The sequence below is a fragment of the Lissotriton vulgaris genome, chromosome 2_1, assembly GCF_964263255.1.
Source record: "Lissotriton vulgaris chromosome 2_1, aLisVul1.2, whole genome shotgun sequence".
In the NCBI taxonomy this organism is placed as follows: Eukaryota; Metazoa; Chordata; class Amphibia; order Caudata; family Salamandridae; genus Lissotriton; species Lissotriton vulgaris.
The window spans coordinates 1,363,578,153-1,363,594,409 of record NC_141687.1 but is presented as its reverse complement, the minus strand read 5'-3'; the positions used below and the strand labels follow the sequence as shown (position 1 = coordinate 1,363,594,409).

Here is a 16,257-nt window from a genome sequence, read left to right as displayed (position 1 = left end):
CGGATATTTTGTGCCTTTTGCAGAGTATACTGTACAGGCCCCCCATGACACAGGTGAAAGTGTTTTTTATTGCTAATCATTTTATTTGAGTGGATTTTTAACAAGTACAAGTAAAACTTAACTATACAAGTGCACCTGTAAAATAATAATACATAATGCTACTTCTTCACAAAAGGGGAACATTCTTTGCTTTCTCTCTTGAAAATTCTTTAATTAATTCACTGTAGTCCAGAGTTCATCCAACTTCATGTTCAACTGATATTGGTTTCAAGCCAGTCAGCCAGTCCTGGGCCATTTAACAGCGAAAGTTTTTTAACACAATTTTCAGCTCTGAGAGTTAGCGTTTCTGAAGCCTTGGTGAATTTCACAGAGAGTCTATAGTACATTGAAAACACATCAGAAAGGTGGCAGGACCTGAAATACAGTGCTCTGCAGCAGAGGACGGGTAAATCCTACACCACATTCGACAGCTTGAGCTCCTATCCTAAGGCGGAATACAACTGACCACTCGCAGTTTGCACTTTAAAATGAGCAACACCCCGGCCTACAAGTTAAAACATCGAGATCTACGTCATTGTTGATTAAGCATGGGCGGAAAATCCGTTCCGCTCGCGGATTTTGCGGATTTTTGGGAAATTCGCAATCCGCGAGATTCGCGAATCTCCCGCAAAATCCGCAAATCCGCGAGCAGCGGATTTTGCTCGCACTGCTCGCACTGTTCGCGTGAGTTCGCGCCCCGCGAATAAGTGCAAAATTGCAGAAATACGCTCTTAGCAAAACTGAAAGTAACTACTTACCAGGTTCAAAAGTTCAGGCTCATCATTAGTAGCCATTTCCTGTAGTGCTTCCTGAGGGGCCCCTCCAGAGTTCAGTTGCCAGTTGAAACTATTATGTGACCCTGCTCTGAACCTCAGAATAGTTACACATATGCCACAAAGGTCCTGAATTACAGCTAAGGGAGACAAGCAGGAGCCAGGCTGGAAGTTAAAATCCATTAATCAGCCCCTAATTCATTATTGTCAGTTGGGGCAGGGCAGGTGTTGTAACTAATTTTGCAACAATGAAAGCACTTAGCAAGTGCAAAAGATCACTAATCAGGGCGCACTAAGGAAGCAGGTGCCAGCTAAAAAAATATTCTGTGACACATTAATCAGCCCCAAATTAATTCAGGTCACTTGAGGCAGGGAAGGTGTGCTTTGCTTTGCCGAAAATAATGTACACTGGACAACCAGAGGGTGTGGTGATGAAACAGAGGGTGGCATGGGTGGGCCAGAGGGTGGCATGAGTAGTCAGAGAGTGGCAGTGGTGACAGAGAGTGGCAGTGATGAAGAAGAGTGTCCCAAACAGGCTGGACACGTAGAAACAACAAGTTCGCAAAACTTGCGACCCGACAGGTAAGTTCGCAAATTGCGAAATTGTAAAAACCCTCGCGAACTGGCAGAAACACGGGCGAACACAAAAAAAAAAAAATCCGCAAATTCGCGGGAATTCGCGGATTTTGCGGATTGCGAATCCGCAAATCCGCAAAATTCGCGAACGCGAGATCCGCAAAATTCGCCCATGCTTATTGTTGATGCACCACAAGTTGCTTGAACTTCTCACGTTACAGATAATGTGGAAATGTTACTGGATATGAATGAATTGTGAAATGCGTTCATAACTCACTCTGCCCTGCGGCTGGGCACCATACACAATGTACTGCCCACAAAGCTGTGCACGTTCTGACAGTAATCCACGGTGGTAATGTGCCCTTACATTACCTGGCACTGTTTTGCAATCAGGGAGCTAGCAGTGGCATAGACAGTCTTTACAGAAAACATGAAGTGCCTCCCTCTTTCTGTGGGATGTGTCCGTTTACAGGGCTTCTGAGGAACACATACTATATTTCTCTTCCTCGCCCACTGTTCTTTTTTTTTCCCTTTTTTTAGTCTTCATTTAGAAAAAAGAACTCTGATTTCAAGAAGATGGGGCCAGTCAGTCCAGTGAGCGACAAAAAAGCAACCGGTCACTCCGTACCGGAGGATGGGCAAGTTTTACCCTCGTGTCCTGTTGTAAGAGTAGACCTCCTGGGTTGACCGTTGCCCCTATTCTTCTACAGGCCAATGTTTTAACATAAGTGAGCCACTGTCATAACGGCCTTTATAGCAAGTTAGTAATCATTGGACCATTGGGTGCACAACCTAAAAATCTTACGTAAGGAGAGAAGAAAGAATAAAACCCATAAAATAGTGCCAATGTCAGAAAATTGTGAGACTTATATTTTGTGAGAGAAGCTAGAGATATAAGTTGTAAACCAAGTGTCCCAAAGATCCCAAAATGTGTTTTTCTTAGCCCACTTATTTGCTTGATCAAGTTGTGAAATTCTCTGTATTGAGCCAATTATTCCATTTTAGTAGGAGAAGAAGGGGGGATCCATTTTACACATAGCTCCCTTCGTGGCAGAAGGATCAAAACAAAAAAGAGCACCTTCTGGGTTTTAGAAAATATTTGGTTATCCACCCCACCTCGGATCACACCAAAGATAACTGAGGATCCAGTCAAACCAATTTCTCTACCCATAATATCAGAGATGGTCTTACCCACATAATTCCAAAAGGGCTGAATTGAAGGGCACTGCCAGAACATATGGACCTTGTTCACGTTGTTCTCATCACATTTCTTTGTCACTCCGTTCCCCAACTTTGACAATTTCTGTGGCGTCCAGTAAGCCTTATGGACAGTGAAAAGGTGGTTTCTCTTTCAAGATGCAGCTTTCACATATGACCACAAAAGAGACATAGATACTTGCCCTAAGGTTTCGAGGTCTTCACCCGGCAGGTCCTTCTTCTAGCTCTCTGTGAATGAGTTCTGCATGTCATCCCCTGTCTCGATTATCAGCCCGTACCATACTGCTACCTCTTTCCAAATTGTGGATCTTATGCAGATCCCTGTCACCAGGTCACGGTTTCCCGTCTGTCTCCTTCCCTATCGATTTTATCCAGCTCGAGATCTGGTAATATTTGAATTTTGAGACCGAGTTGAGAGTGCAGAAAGGCACTGCCATGAGAGCTACTTATTATCCACTATTAACTGCCCCCATAGTCAGTACGACAGTCCTGCCGGCGAGTATCTACCTGTTCTTCCACCATGTCGAAGCGCATCATTGTCGTGTTTGGAGCCACAGGGGCCCAGGGTGGCTCAGTAGCCCGAGCTCTAATCAGTGATGGCACCTTTGCTGTGAGGGCTGTGACTCGAGACCCCAATAAGAGTGCTTCCCAGGAACTGAAGAAACTTGGTGCTGAGCTATTCAACGGAGACCTGGATCACATTGAGACTTTAAAGCATGCCCTGACTGGTGCCTATGGAGCCTTCCTTGTTACCAACTACTGGGAGCATTGCAGTAAAGAGAAGGAGGTTGCACAGGGTAAGGCTCTGGCTGACCTGTCCAAGGACACAGGCTTAATACACGTGGTGTTCAGTGGTCTGGAAAATGTGAAGAAGCTGACGGAAGGCAAGCTGGAGGTACAACACTTTGACGGCAAGGGTGAGGTGGAAGAGTATTTCAGAGACATCAACGTTCCTATGACCAGCATCCGGTTGCCTTGTTATTTCGACAACTTTCTTACCTTCTTCCGACCTCAGAAGGCCCCAGATGGCGATGGCTACTTGCTTGCTGTACCAATGGGAGACATTCCAATGGATGGGCTAGCTGTAGATGATCTTGGTCCTGTAGTAGTCGGTGTCCTGAAGGCCCCAGAACAGTTCATTGGGAGGGACATCGGACTCAGCTCGGAGAAACTGACTACTGAACAGTATGCAGCCATCATGACTAAATTCACCGGGAAGAAAATCAAGGATGCTAAGATGACTCCCGAAGCTTATGAGAAACTGGGCTTCCCTGGTGCTGTAGAATTGGCGAACATGTTCCGTTTCTACGAAATGAAACCGAACCGTGACATACAGCTCACGCTACAGCTTAACCCCAAGGCCAAGAAGTTTGCAGAGTGGATGGAGCTGAAGAAAGATGCCTTCAAAGACCTGTAGTGGCTGGATCATGCACATTGATTGATAAACTGAGACTCTTTCTTGTGCTTTGTTTCAAAGAACAACATTCTCTGAAATGTCTTCATGCAACACATAAAGCTTTCAAAGTTGAACTTTATCTAAAGTGCTGGATGCTTCCTTGTGTACCATCGAAGCTTTGGTTTAGCCCAAGTTAATAAAAGGCATCTTGTCAACTGCCCCCACTTTAGTAGCCCAGTTTTACACAGGGGAAGTGAAAGTGCGTCCAGTAGGCGTGCCGGGGTGCCTGGGGAATCCCATTTAGGTATTTCATCATTGTAGTATGGTATATGCAGCATTGACCTCACCTGAGACCATACTCTGGTTGCAGCTAGGAGGATCTTCAGCCTGACCTTCTTAAAGAATTCGTGGTGGCAACATTTTGAAAGAAAATAATCTGCTTGATTTGTGTAATTCACTGTTACAGCCTTGAAGAGTGGTTAAAAAACCAAGCTATCCTCTAATAATTGGCGTGAGTTTTTCAGGTGGAAGGCACAATAGTATATGTAAAGGTCAGGGGTGGCTATGCCGCCATGGGCTTTTTTCCTCCTAAGCTTCCTTTGAGAAATTCTTGGGTTCTTCCTTCCCCAGATAAAAGAGTAAGATAGCCCCTGTACTTTCCTAAACCACATTTTTGAGAATTCTAATGGGATAGAGTCAAAAAGAAAAGTAAACTTAGGGAAAATTGAAATTTTTAACAAATTTGACCTACCCAAGATGGAAAGTTGAAGGGTCTCCCATGCCTGTAGCTGTTGTCTCAGACTCATAGTTGTTTTATCAAAATTCACCTGTGCCAGCTTATCTATGTTTTCAACTATTTCAACCCCAAGATATCTTATCTTAAGATCACTCTTGTAGGGTGTGTTCCATGTCATTAGCTTTGTTTTCTACTGGTTAATTAAGTATCCAGACACTCTCCTGAAGCTCTCTAGATGCTCCCATTTCTCGGTCAGTGAGTGCTCTAGGTTCCCTGTCAAAATCATGAGGTCATCGGCATATAGACCTATTTTCTTTTCCCAGCCATAACAACTAAAAGAAGAGATACCCTAGCAAGATCTTAATATGCATGCATATTGAACAGAAGGGGTGAAAGTGGACAGCCCTGTCTGGTTCCTTTGGAGATTTTTATTTGTTTTGTTACATTGCCGTTAACAAGTATTCTGGCATGGATTTTTGTGTAGGGCCCTCACCGCTGCTGTATAGGTTTCTCCTACATTAAAGCGCTGGATCACTTTAAGCAAGAAGGGCCCGCTGACCCTATCAAATGCTTTTGCAGCATCAAAGGGCATGATCGCTTAAGGGATCTCATATAGATTTGCCAGGTCAATTGCTCCAATTAGATCATGAGTTAATTCATGGAGTTGCCTCCCCTTCATAAATCCCTTCCTATCAGGATGTAATATTGATCCTGCTACCCTATTTAACCTTTTAGTTAGAATTTGAGTATATATTTTGTGGTCACTGTTTAGAAGGGAAATAGGCCTGTACGATTCACAAACTTGTGGTTTTTTTTGAGTTTCATGATGATGGTTATAGTGGCTTCGTTCCAGGATGAGGGGAGTTCTTGGGCAGATAATAAAGCAGGGTTAAATAGTTGGAGCAAGAATGGAGCTAACTTTTCTTTAAGAATATTATATATTTCATTCGGAATGACGTCAGGACCCGCAGATTTTCCTTTCTTTAGGGAAATAATAGTTTGTAGAATTTCTTCCAAAGTAATTGGGCTACTCAGGTTATCTCTATCAGAATCGGGTAGAATAGGAAACTGCAAACCTGAAAAAAAGTTTCAATGTGTTCTTCGCTCAGGATTAAATCTTTGGAATAAAGATCTTGGAAGAACTGAGCAAAAGTCTCCTCAATATCTCTGTCCTCTGAGATGATTCTTCCGTAGGTCGGGCACTTAAGATCTTTTACCATGGCCCGCTTTGGCTTTCCACGTGATGTCATCAGTGATGTCATTTGGGATGGCATCAGTAATGTTATCACTGATGTCACTGACCATGTCATGAGTGATGTTAAATGTGAGGTAATAAGCAGTGCATTACGGGGGCATAAGTTATATTTAGCTAACTAGTTAGGTAACTATAACTGCCGAATTTCACTGTTTTTGGGTAAGTGAAAATGGAGCCTAACTATAATGTCCCTGTAACCTTTGTTTTTTTTCAGTGAATTTCTAGGTTTTTTCAAATTCTATTTCCTAACTATAATGTTTCTATAACCTTTGTTTTTGTAACCTGAATTTTTATGTTGTTTTTAACTACTAGTCGTGTTTGCAGAGTGGTGGAGTAAGGGGGCGGGGCCTCCGAAGTCCTCTTAGCAATCGCGCTCTGTGGGACTTACTGGAGGTAACAGGAGGGCTTGTTGGCCCCCAAGGACCCTATGTAGCCAAGGGGACTATATCCCCCAACCAGCGGATCACCAAGAGGTACGTTTGCAGAGTTCTGGAAAAAGGGGAGCGGCCCCTGAAGTCCTCCCAGCAATTGCGCTCCGTGGGATTTACTGGAGGTAATTGGAGGGTTTGTTGGCCCCAAAGGACCCTCTGTAGCCAGGGGAACTTCATCCCCCAATCAGCAGTGTACCAGTAAGCGTGTTTGCAGAGTAGTGGAGAAAGTGTTTGTGGCCTCCAAAGTCCTCTCAGCAATCGTGCTCCTTGGGATTTACTGGAGGTAACAAGAGGGATTGTTGACACCCAACAACCCCCTGGAGCCAAGTGGACTTCATTCCCCTACCAGAATTCCACCAGGAGCCATGTTTGCACAGTGGTGGTAAAATTGGGCAGGCTTCCAGCGATTTGCCGGTCCCTTTTTTGACTTTTTTTATTACTAGCGTTGGGCATGTTGCCTCCCTTTCCTGGGCTAATTTTGGCCTCATGGACCCTATCCACTGGGGCCTTTTCTGAATGGAGTAGGGGGGCTGCACAGTCACCCTTCCTGGGTCGATTTAAACCTCGTTGACCCCATCCCCCGGGGCCCAGTCATTTTTCCCTACATTCTATGTTTTTTAAAGAGAGGGGGTCCTAACACCCGGGCCAATTTTGGTTTCGTTGGCCCCATCCCCAGGGGCCAGGCCTCTAGTCTGGGTTCCCATAGTCCCACCCAGCGAACCCGCATTTAAGGGTTGGGGACCCTGTGGGTGCCTCAAGGCCCCTGAGGTCCTTGTCAGCTCCCCGCCTCCTGTGGGAGCCGGCATTGCTTTGACATAGTGGGAGCTGCTAACATGCAGCTACCTCTCTCAAACGAGCAAGCAAGCAAGCAAGAGAATGTTCAGTGCTCTTGCTTGTGGAAAGTGAACAGTTTGCTATGGCTTGGTGGGAGCGGTATAGCTCCCGCCAAGCCATAGGAAACAGCTATGTCTCGGGGTGGGCCCCACAGGACATCACTCGAGCCCGCCCCCAGGAGTGCCGGTGCCAAGGCCATTATGGCTTCAGTAGGGGGAGCATGTGACTCCCCTCCATTGCGGGACACAACCCTGGGGCTGTGGGTGGCCGCATGCCAATCTGCATTTGTTATATTGAGCCCTGGGGCAGTAACGGTTCCGGGGGTGGGAAGGTCATGCGAGCCCCTTACATTCACACAGCATTTGCACTGGGAGGTGGTGGTTCCCAGGGCAACCCCACATAAATTATTTTAAATGCCCCAGGGAGATGGCAGTTCCCGGGGCTTAGGGGATACCAGGAAAGGGGCTGCACAACCCCTCCTACATATTTTGGACATGACCCCAGGACATGGCCCACCCGGGGGCCAATTTGAAATGAAGAATGGGACACTGCTTTAAAAAAAAATCAGCAGGATTTGCGGGTCCAACATGACTCCCACCAAAGAATAAACAAAAAAATGCTTTTTGGGACCCCCCTCAAGAGGCCTAGGGATATTAGGGGTTTCTACCCTACACACTTTTTGCGGTTTTTACTGTGATGTGGTTCAACTGAGTAACAAGATGGCTGTCAACACTTCCTGGTTTGAAGTGGGGGCAGCCAATTAGATTTCAGCATGAGATCTTAGGAGGGGTCATGAATACTCAGCGTTCCCAGTTGTATATCTGAAAAACCTATAAATAACTCAGTAACTACAGAATGAATTAACACCATTTAGCCGAATCGGCGCTTTCTGGACCAATAGCTACCTTTCTGCTAAATTTGGTGCAATTCCGTTCAGCAATGAAGCTGTAGCTGTATCAAAAGTTTCCTAGGAAAATTCACATAGAGAAAATAGTATTTTGGAACCACCCCTTTTTCTTGGCCCCCGTTTTACGGATCACCCCAAACATTTCAAAACAGCAGCTGAACTGAGCATCAAATTGGTTTTTAAAATTTCACGAGGATTTGCCAAACAACGCCAAAGTTATTGGCAAATGAAAAAACACTCTTCCTATGGAAACTAGGTCCAAACTATAACTTCCTACTGGTGACAACACACATCCTTCCCCATACACTAGGATCTCTTCAACAATCACTACATAGTGGTACATGAGGACATAGTAATGGCCCTTTAGTGTAGTGGAAAGAAGATATTGAACAATAAGATGCTCCTTGGGAAGTAGCATATACATGCATTTAGGAGTATATGCAAACAGTATGATTCCACTATTAATAATTTACAATAACACCAATCATTGTGATTATTTTCGGTGTGGGTGCAACAATCCAAACCGCATATAGTCTAGCCCATATGGACCACTTTGTCATTGATGCACCGATTCGCTAGACAACCGGTCAGCCACACCTACCAACCCATGGAAATGACTAAGGCCTTTAAATCTGGGCAATCTACATTTATCAGATACTCCAGTATTTGTGGCCATCACACCACTCCTTAGATTGCATAAGCACGCCATATAAATGTGAGAGTAATGATGAGGAAGCACTGGCATGGGAATTTTGGTTGGATTGCAGGTTTCTCAGGACAAGCAACCCTTGGAGTGGTAAGAGGGGCCTTCCCTATTTCCCTTACTCGAATTCTGGACCGTACTTGTATTATAGAGACAACAATTCCGATTAAATGCTGCCAGAGTATGACAACAGGGTTGTGACCCACCACCCCTTATATGTTGTCAGCTTACACCTAGGAGGGTAAGAACCTAACCAGAAGTATAGACTGTGACTATATGGTGCAACATTTGCAGTGTTACCTGGGGAATGCCACTTTATATTTCACGTTATCCATGTTTGTAGGTGTTACTGATTATTTGATGTTGATGTGTATGCAAAGGGAAAACATACTAACCTAATTACATTAAGAGGCATGCGAGAAGTATAAGTGCACACGCTTTGCACAGTGTCTCCCGACCAATTATGAAAGTACTAGGGAGCCCTAAGAATATGGTTGGGCATACACTAAATATGCTTGACTGTGCATGCATTATGAGAATGTGCTATATTTACACATTCAATTCAATTTTCAAAGATTTATTCGGTGTTTTGTAACAACCATAAAAGGATGCATAAAACATAAAATACAACTTCTATTGCATATTATACAGTTGCTGAGCATAGAAGTTAAAACAAATAAATTTACAAAAACAATTTTAAAAAAAGTGACTTATACTTTTATACAAACGGATCCACGAGTAAAAACTATTAGATTAAAAGGCATGTGCAAAATGTGCTAAAGTAACAAATATAAAGTGAGTAGTGCGCCTGTTTCTCAATTTCATTTACAATAATTATCTTTATATATAAATGCAAAATTTAAACTTCACAGGTAAAGCTTTTAGAATATAATTGATTTCCTGGCGGCAATACTTTTTAAAATATAAGAAGCCGTAAAAAAGCAAATATCAGAGCTTTCCAATGAAAATAGCAGCTTCAAAGCATTTTTAGTGGATTGAACATTATATTTTAAAAACAATGGCTTCAGATAATATTTCCTTAAAAAGTGATAACATTTACAGAATAGTAAAAAATGACAGGAACTTTGCGTGGACATATTGTCACATGGACATACTAAATTCGTGCTTCTCTTCAAGACAGGAAAGGCCATTAAAAGATGTACTATTCCTAACCTTAAACGCGTTAGAACAAAACGGTGGGAGGGTATAGTTACATCATCCTGATATGACTGAAAACCTATTATAAAATGTAATTCTTTATAAAACACAACAGTCGGCTGAGACTTAATTAATTTTCCTCTTGTCTCGTTCTTATTGGCAAAAAATGCTTCATTAATGTCTTTTTTAGTAATTGCAACTGCATACTTAGGTTCTCTAGAAATGTCACAATTAAATAAAAAGCTGTAACAATATCGTATATAACTCAGCCACGGGATGCGTGAATTGTGGGCGAGCTTAATACAATCTTTTATTATACTTTGTGTGGAGGGGTGTGGCTCACTGGTTAGAGGCGGCAGAACAGCCTGGGACCAGGGTTCAATTACTGACGCAGCAGGGTCATGGACCAGGGTGGGCGGACTCGATAATTCTCGCCTCGGTGCCTACTCTAACCAGGGATCACACTCGGCAACTCTGGGCATTAGCTTGCCTCATCTCTACAATGGCCCCCCACATTCACCGGGGATGCCTGGTTTCACCTTGGAGATACCCAGTAGGGACCATCTCACAGGGATAGCCAGGACGGTTTCCCCAGCGGTCTACAGTGCCACGAAGCCTCAGGGCAGCAGTGCGCTTTACAAGAACACATACATTACATTAAATTACAGTTTCAGGTTTTGCCCAAATAGATCCCCACAGTAAAAGGGTACGGAGTCCTGCCAAATCTGAGATATATTTTAGACCCACTTCTTGGTGTATTATTTCAGTCGAAGCCCACGATGGTACACTCAGCAGGTGTTTAATGAATGTATTTTCGTCTTGCTGTAGCTATTGTTCAAGATGGTGACCCCAAACTCCTGCACTGTAAAGTGTGGAAGATACGCATTTAGCATTATATATAGTCACCATATCTTGGACTCTTCGTACACCAACTTTTGCAGCGAAACGGAAAATGCCATTTACATTCCTACTCATTTTGTGGCGGATGTTATCATATTCCTGTGACCATTTCCCGTTTCCCGCAAAAGTTAACCCCAGGTAGCAAAATGATTTAACTGATTTAGGTATTGGTTTTCCGCACGACATAACGAATGTCTTTGTTTTATTAATTCGGAGTTTCCTGTCATTAATAAAAATAGTAAAATTATCTATAAGAGGTTGAAGGCCAATAGGGATACGTGAAATTAAAACCGCGTCATCTGCGTATAATAAAATAGGGACAGCCATGCCCTCAATAGAGGGTGCGTCAGGAGGTATCTGTTTTAGTGTACTATCCACATGGTTAATAAATAATGAAAATAAAAATGGCGCAAGTACACATCCCTGACAGATGCCCCTTTTTACCTTAAATAAGAGAGTACACTCGCCTGCAGGACCATAGCGCACTTTACTGGACAACTTCTCGCACACCCTTGCCAAAAAATAGACAATTTACTTTGGGGCGCCGGTGTCCAGAAGTATCTGCCACAGTATAGAATGATCTACCAGGTCAAAAGCGCTGCTTAGGTCTGCGAAACTTAGAAATAGTTTGCCCCTTTTTGCCACGTATATTTATTTATAAGTAGATCTAGGTCCACCCACTGTTCCAGGGTGCCCATACCTTTCCTAAACCCATATTGGGCTTGCGAAAGAATTTTATTGTCCTCTGCCCATGTTTCAAGTCGTTTCAGCATGACCCTGCTCATTACTTTAAGTGACGAGTCCAGCAACAAAATGGGTCGATAGTTGCTGGCCTCGGATTTGCAACCTTTTTTAAAAAGGGGGATAATTAGTGATTGACCCCATGTTGGGGAAATTTGGCCTTCAACAGCTGCATTAAAAATCTTTGTTACAATTGGTGCCCAGAGATCCTCCTCACATTGATATAGGTCGATGGGCACTCCATCGGGCCCCGGTTCCTTCTTACCTTTGCTGTCAGCTAGTCCTCCATGGACTTCGTCTATTTGTATCATTAGTGGTAATATGGGCCAGATGGAACCAAATGGCTGATTTATATCAATCCTATCTGGGTTAAAAATAGATGTGTAATGTTCAATGCAATTATCGCAATTTACATATGAGGTAAGTTCTGGTCGGCTATCATCTTTTAAAAAGGGACAATTAACTGTTTACCAAAAAAGGTTGCTATTCTTAGTTGTTGCCGCCAAGCTAAAATTGTCCCAAGTCTCATTTTGAAGTTCTTTTTTCCAAGCCTTAATTATATGTTTATAATTGGGGCGTAATACTCGAATGCTCTCTTTATTACGGGGCTTCGTACCCAGTGCTTGCTTTAAATTATGCAAGGCATTGGTAAACTATCCTATATGTGGCTGTTTCCTAGCTTTATGTTTCCTAATAAAAAGTCCTTCTATGAATCCATTAATCTTTTGAAAGTTATGGATCAGGGAACATGAGTCCGCCTCTTCTCCTAAACAATAATCTATTTCTTGTTTGCAATTTGTGATAACTTCCTTTTGTATTTTATTTGGATCAGTGGCTGCCCATTTTAATCTCATACCATTTGATTTTGCGGGGATAATATCAGTAATACAATTAGATGTGTTTACTTGTTTGCTTCCCCAGCATAACAGGGCTATTGAAATACTATTGTGGTAGCTCACCACCTGTTCCGTGATCCATACATTTTTATAATCACTATTATATGATAATAGAATATGATCTATATTTGTTGATGCACCTCTGCCACTAAAAGGTGGACATATAATATTATTCTTATTCCTTGTACAGCTTAAAAGATCGAGGTCATATTAAGATAACAAGGAGTTTAATGCAGTTCCATAATCGCCATGGGGAAAATGTAACAAATCTATGTTTTCATCTGGGGTAGTACCTTTTTTAAAACCACACGTTTTTGTGTGGGCAAGTGAGCACATTTAGACATTAAAGTCACCCATCCATAAGAGGGTTGCTTGTCTATTTGGCACTGCCAGTGCGCTATCTATTGCTTTTTCGATAACATGGATAGCACCACCTCTATTCTTACCAAAATTATAGTTATAAAAATTAATTCGCAGCAAATCTTTCCCCCTGTTATATCTAAATCTAGGTAACTGGCAATTAGGGTCTATAGTTGTACAGGAAATGATTTTACACTCTGTTAATTTATTTGAAACCAGTGTCAGCAAGCCTCCCTTTGCCCTACCAGAGGTAGAGTCGACCGCTCTAACTCAATTAGCTCAGTACCTTTTTACAAAAACTGGGTCTTTATGCCAGGTTTCCTGTAAGCAAATTACATCATACTTGGATGCAATAGGATCTTTCCAGTGTGGTGTATTTAACTTACTATTCAGACCTGCTATATTCCAGCTCAAGAAGGAATAACCTTTGTGATCACTTATCACGCCACCCTCTTGTTGGTTAGCAGCGTTTGATCTTGCAGTTGGGTATTCAGGCCGAATGCCCATATTAAATGTAGGTTCTACTACAGAATTCTTGGTTAAAAACTGGTTTACTACTACCCCCGCTATGTTTGATATTAATGAAGTATTCCTGGGGGTTACCACAGAACTAAGTGTATTATCATCCTGCATAACATTTATCAAAGTCTGTTCCAGATTCTCCTTAGCTATTTTCTTATTACTCGTTCCCAGACTGTTCCCTATAATATCCAAAGCTGACATAAATGAAGTTCTTTCACATTTCATAAGTCAATCATTATCCTCCAAGGACCCCAGTATCTGATTTATATTGGATATGGGGATACCAGGGTGTAAAAATGATGGTGGTGGTGGTAAAAAAGTTTGGTACTTGGGTTTGGGATTACAAGTAATATCACCTTGAACGAAATTCCCCATTAGGTGTCTGTAGAAATAACCTAGTGGCAAAAGAGTCATATTGTATTCCCATTGGAATTCAGGGGGGGCATTTGCCAAAACATCTCTTGCCCAGGCGGGAGATTTAAAATTAATTATAATACAGTCTCACTCTAATTTTTTCTTCAAGGGGCCAATCCAACCCACACACTATGTTAATAATATTTGATTCACACCCGCGAGTGGGAAACCACACTTCTCAGACAACCAGTGGGTCGTTTTATTTCTTAGTGTTACTTGATTTTCCTGTTGGTCTTTTTTCAGTTTAGGCACATTTACCAAGACCGCCACATAAGGCCCATACTCAGGAGGTAGGTTAATAAATGAGGGTGCTGTGAAAGCAGTATTTTTAGCACCTAACTCCTGTGAGACTGGTGCTGGAGAGTTATTGCTCTCTAATACTATTACATCCCTTTTTTCTTTTTCACAATGATTTCTAGCGGCATACTCACTTAATGGCCATTTAGAATTTTTCGTCAGTTCTATCATGTGAATTTGATTCCCATTACATTCCTTGTTCTTACTAATTGTGCGAATATTGTCATTCTTATCAGGGATCTATTTAGGTTCACCCCCACCATTTTTTACTTACACCCCCATTACCTTTTTCTATTTTAGTATACATTTTCTCTATACAACCGCTAAGTTTATGTACCTCTTTAGCTAAGTTATCTATTCAGTCATGCAGTGGCCTTAACAGTACTATCAACTTATCAAAAATAGCTTCTATATCCAAACTTCTTAAAACATCAGTAATCTCCGCTTCTTTATTTGGTGTTGCCACACTCCCACGAGTAAAGTGTTTTTTTACTCTCTTTGTCATAATAACTCCTTGATTAACTGTTTTTTTTCTCAGTAGCTGTATCCTTTGGTGGCAGTGTAGGGGAAATAGTGGGTAGTGTATCCAATAGAGACAGTGAAGGTATGTTCGAGATGCGTGAAAGTTCTTGGCTAGTATCAATTACATCAACAGCATGAATGATTACATCTCCCACTATAATCGGTGACCCTATATTAGGTACATCTCCTGTATTCGACATATTGGAATCTTCCCTGATTTTATCTTCAAGCGCTACATTGGAATTTAAGGATAATCGTCTCTCTGTGAGATAAATTTCCTTAGTCAGATCACTGACTACTTTGACTAAGTATATGTCCAAGGTATTGCATACATTTTCAACCGGGTTCTTGTTTCCCCTTTTTCTTGCCATTATCAACCATGTCAGTTAAAAAATCTGAAGTCAAATCAAAAGTGAGGGCTAAGAACTTATGTGGTAGCAATATTTTAATATAACCACAAATAGTTCTAAACAGTACCTTCTAGATGTTGTATCCGCTTGTTAGGATGCTAGGGGGGTAGCCCAGCCCAGCCTCTGCCCACCCCTGACAGCCACAGCCCTTTGCCCGGGCTTAGCCCGACGCCGCCCGTGTGCATCCTGCGGGCGGGAGGAGTTCCGTGTTCTTATGGCACCTCCAGGCGCAGCAGGAGGGTCAGAGGTGCGCCCGTACCCTGGGGCAGCTGAGGAATGTAGTCCAGGTATTGGCCGTTGCCCTTACGGCAGGAAAGCGGCAGGGAAGCGCAGGTGGGGTCTGCAGCGTGGCCGTTGCCCACATGGCCTCCGGGGTATGTGTCCTCTGCCCTGTGTCACTCAGGGGACGATTGGGGCTCCGCGTTCTTATGGCGCCTCCAGGCGCAGCAGGAGCGTCAGAGGTGCGCCGGTCCCCTGGGGCAGCTGGGGAATGTAGTCCAGCTATCGGCCATTGCCTTCACGGCAGGAAAGCGGCAGGGAAGCGCCGGTGGGGTCCGCAGTGTGGCCGTTGCCCTCATGGCCTCTGGGGTATGTGTGCGCTGCCCTGTGTCACATTCTTCCCACACTCACTCAGAACATTGTAGGTTAGCAAGTTTCCACTTTCATCTTGTTTTTATCTTTTTATGTATATATGCTTCCATATCCATTTGTTCAGCTATGATTCTGCAACAAGGCACAAGTATATGCCTCTTCACCAGGGGCTCAGGCGAGTAGGCCAGCCTCTCCTCTTCTTATAAGGTTTGCAAACAGGGCATTCCCATTCTTTTCCCATTTTTCCTCCTATGGAAATTTACAGAAGTCAAGCATGCAGGGCAGCCTTTTATGGAGCAGACACTTAGGGTCATTGAAACTTAAAGATCCTATAGAACGTGGAGATTATTTTCCTCAAGTCACTATTAGAAATTCCACAAAGTACCCCCATACTTTCTCTCCGTATTGACCTAAATCTGAGATCCATTTCTGATATTGAAGCCTTGAGACTGATCCAGTATTGGTTAAGAGTGTGGGCAACAGAGGAGTTAGAGCCCTATAGAGAATTGCTTTGAGGCTTACTAGAGAGTGTGTGTGCTGATAGGATCCCTTGGTGTGCTTTCATAAAGACCTGGTTT

The 16,257-nt window shown here is 43.0% G+C and overlaps 1 pseudogene; it reads left to right on the top strand.

Annotated features, from left to right (window-relative positions):
• Positions 1 to 3,090: 3,090 nt before the first annotated feature.
• Positions 3,091 to 4,049, top strand: LOC147732600 (nmrA-like family domain-containing protein 1 pseudogene; annotated as a pseudogene).
• The last annotated feature ends 12,208 nt before the right edge of the window (positions 4,050 to 16,257 follow it).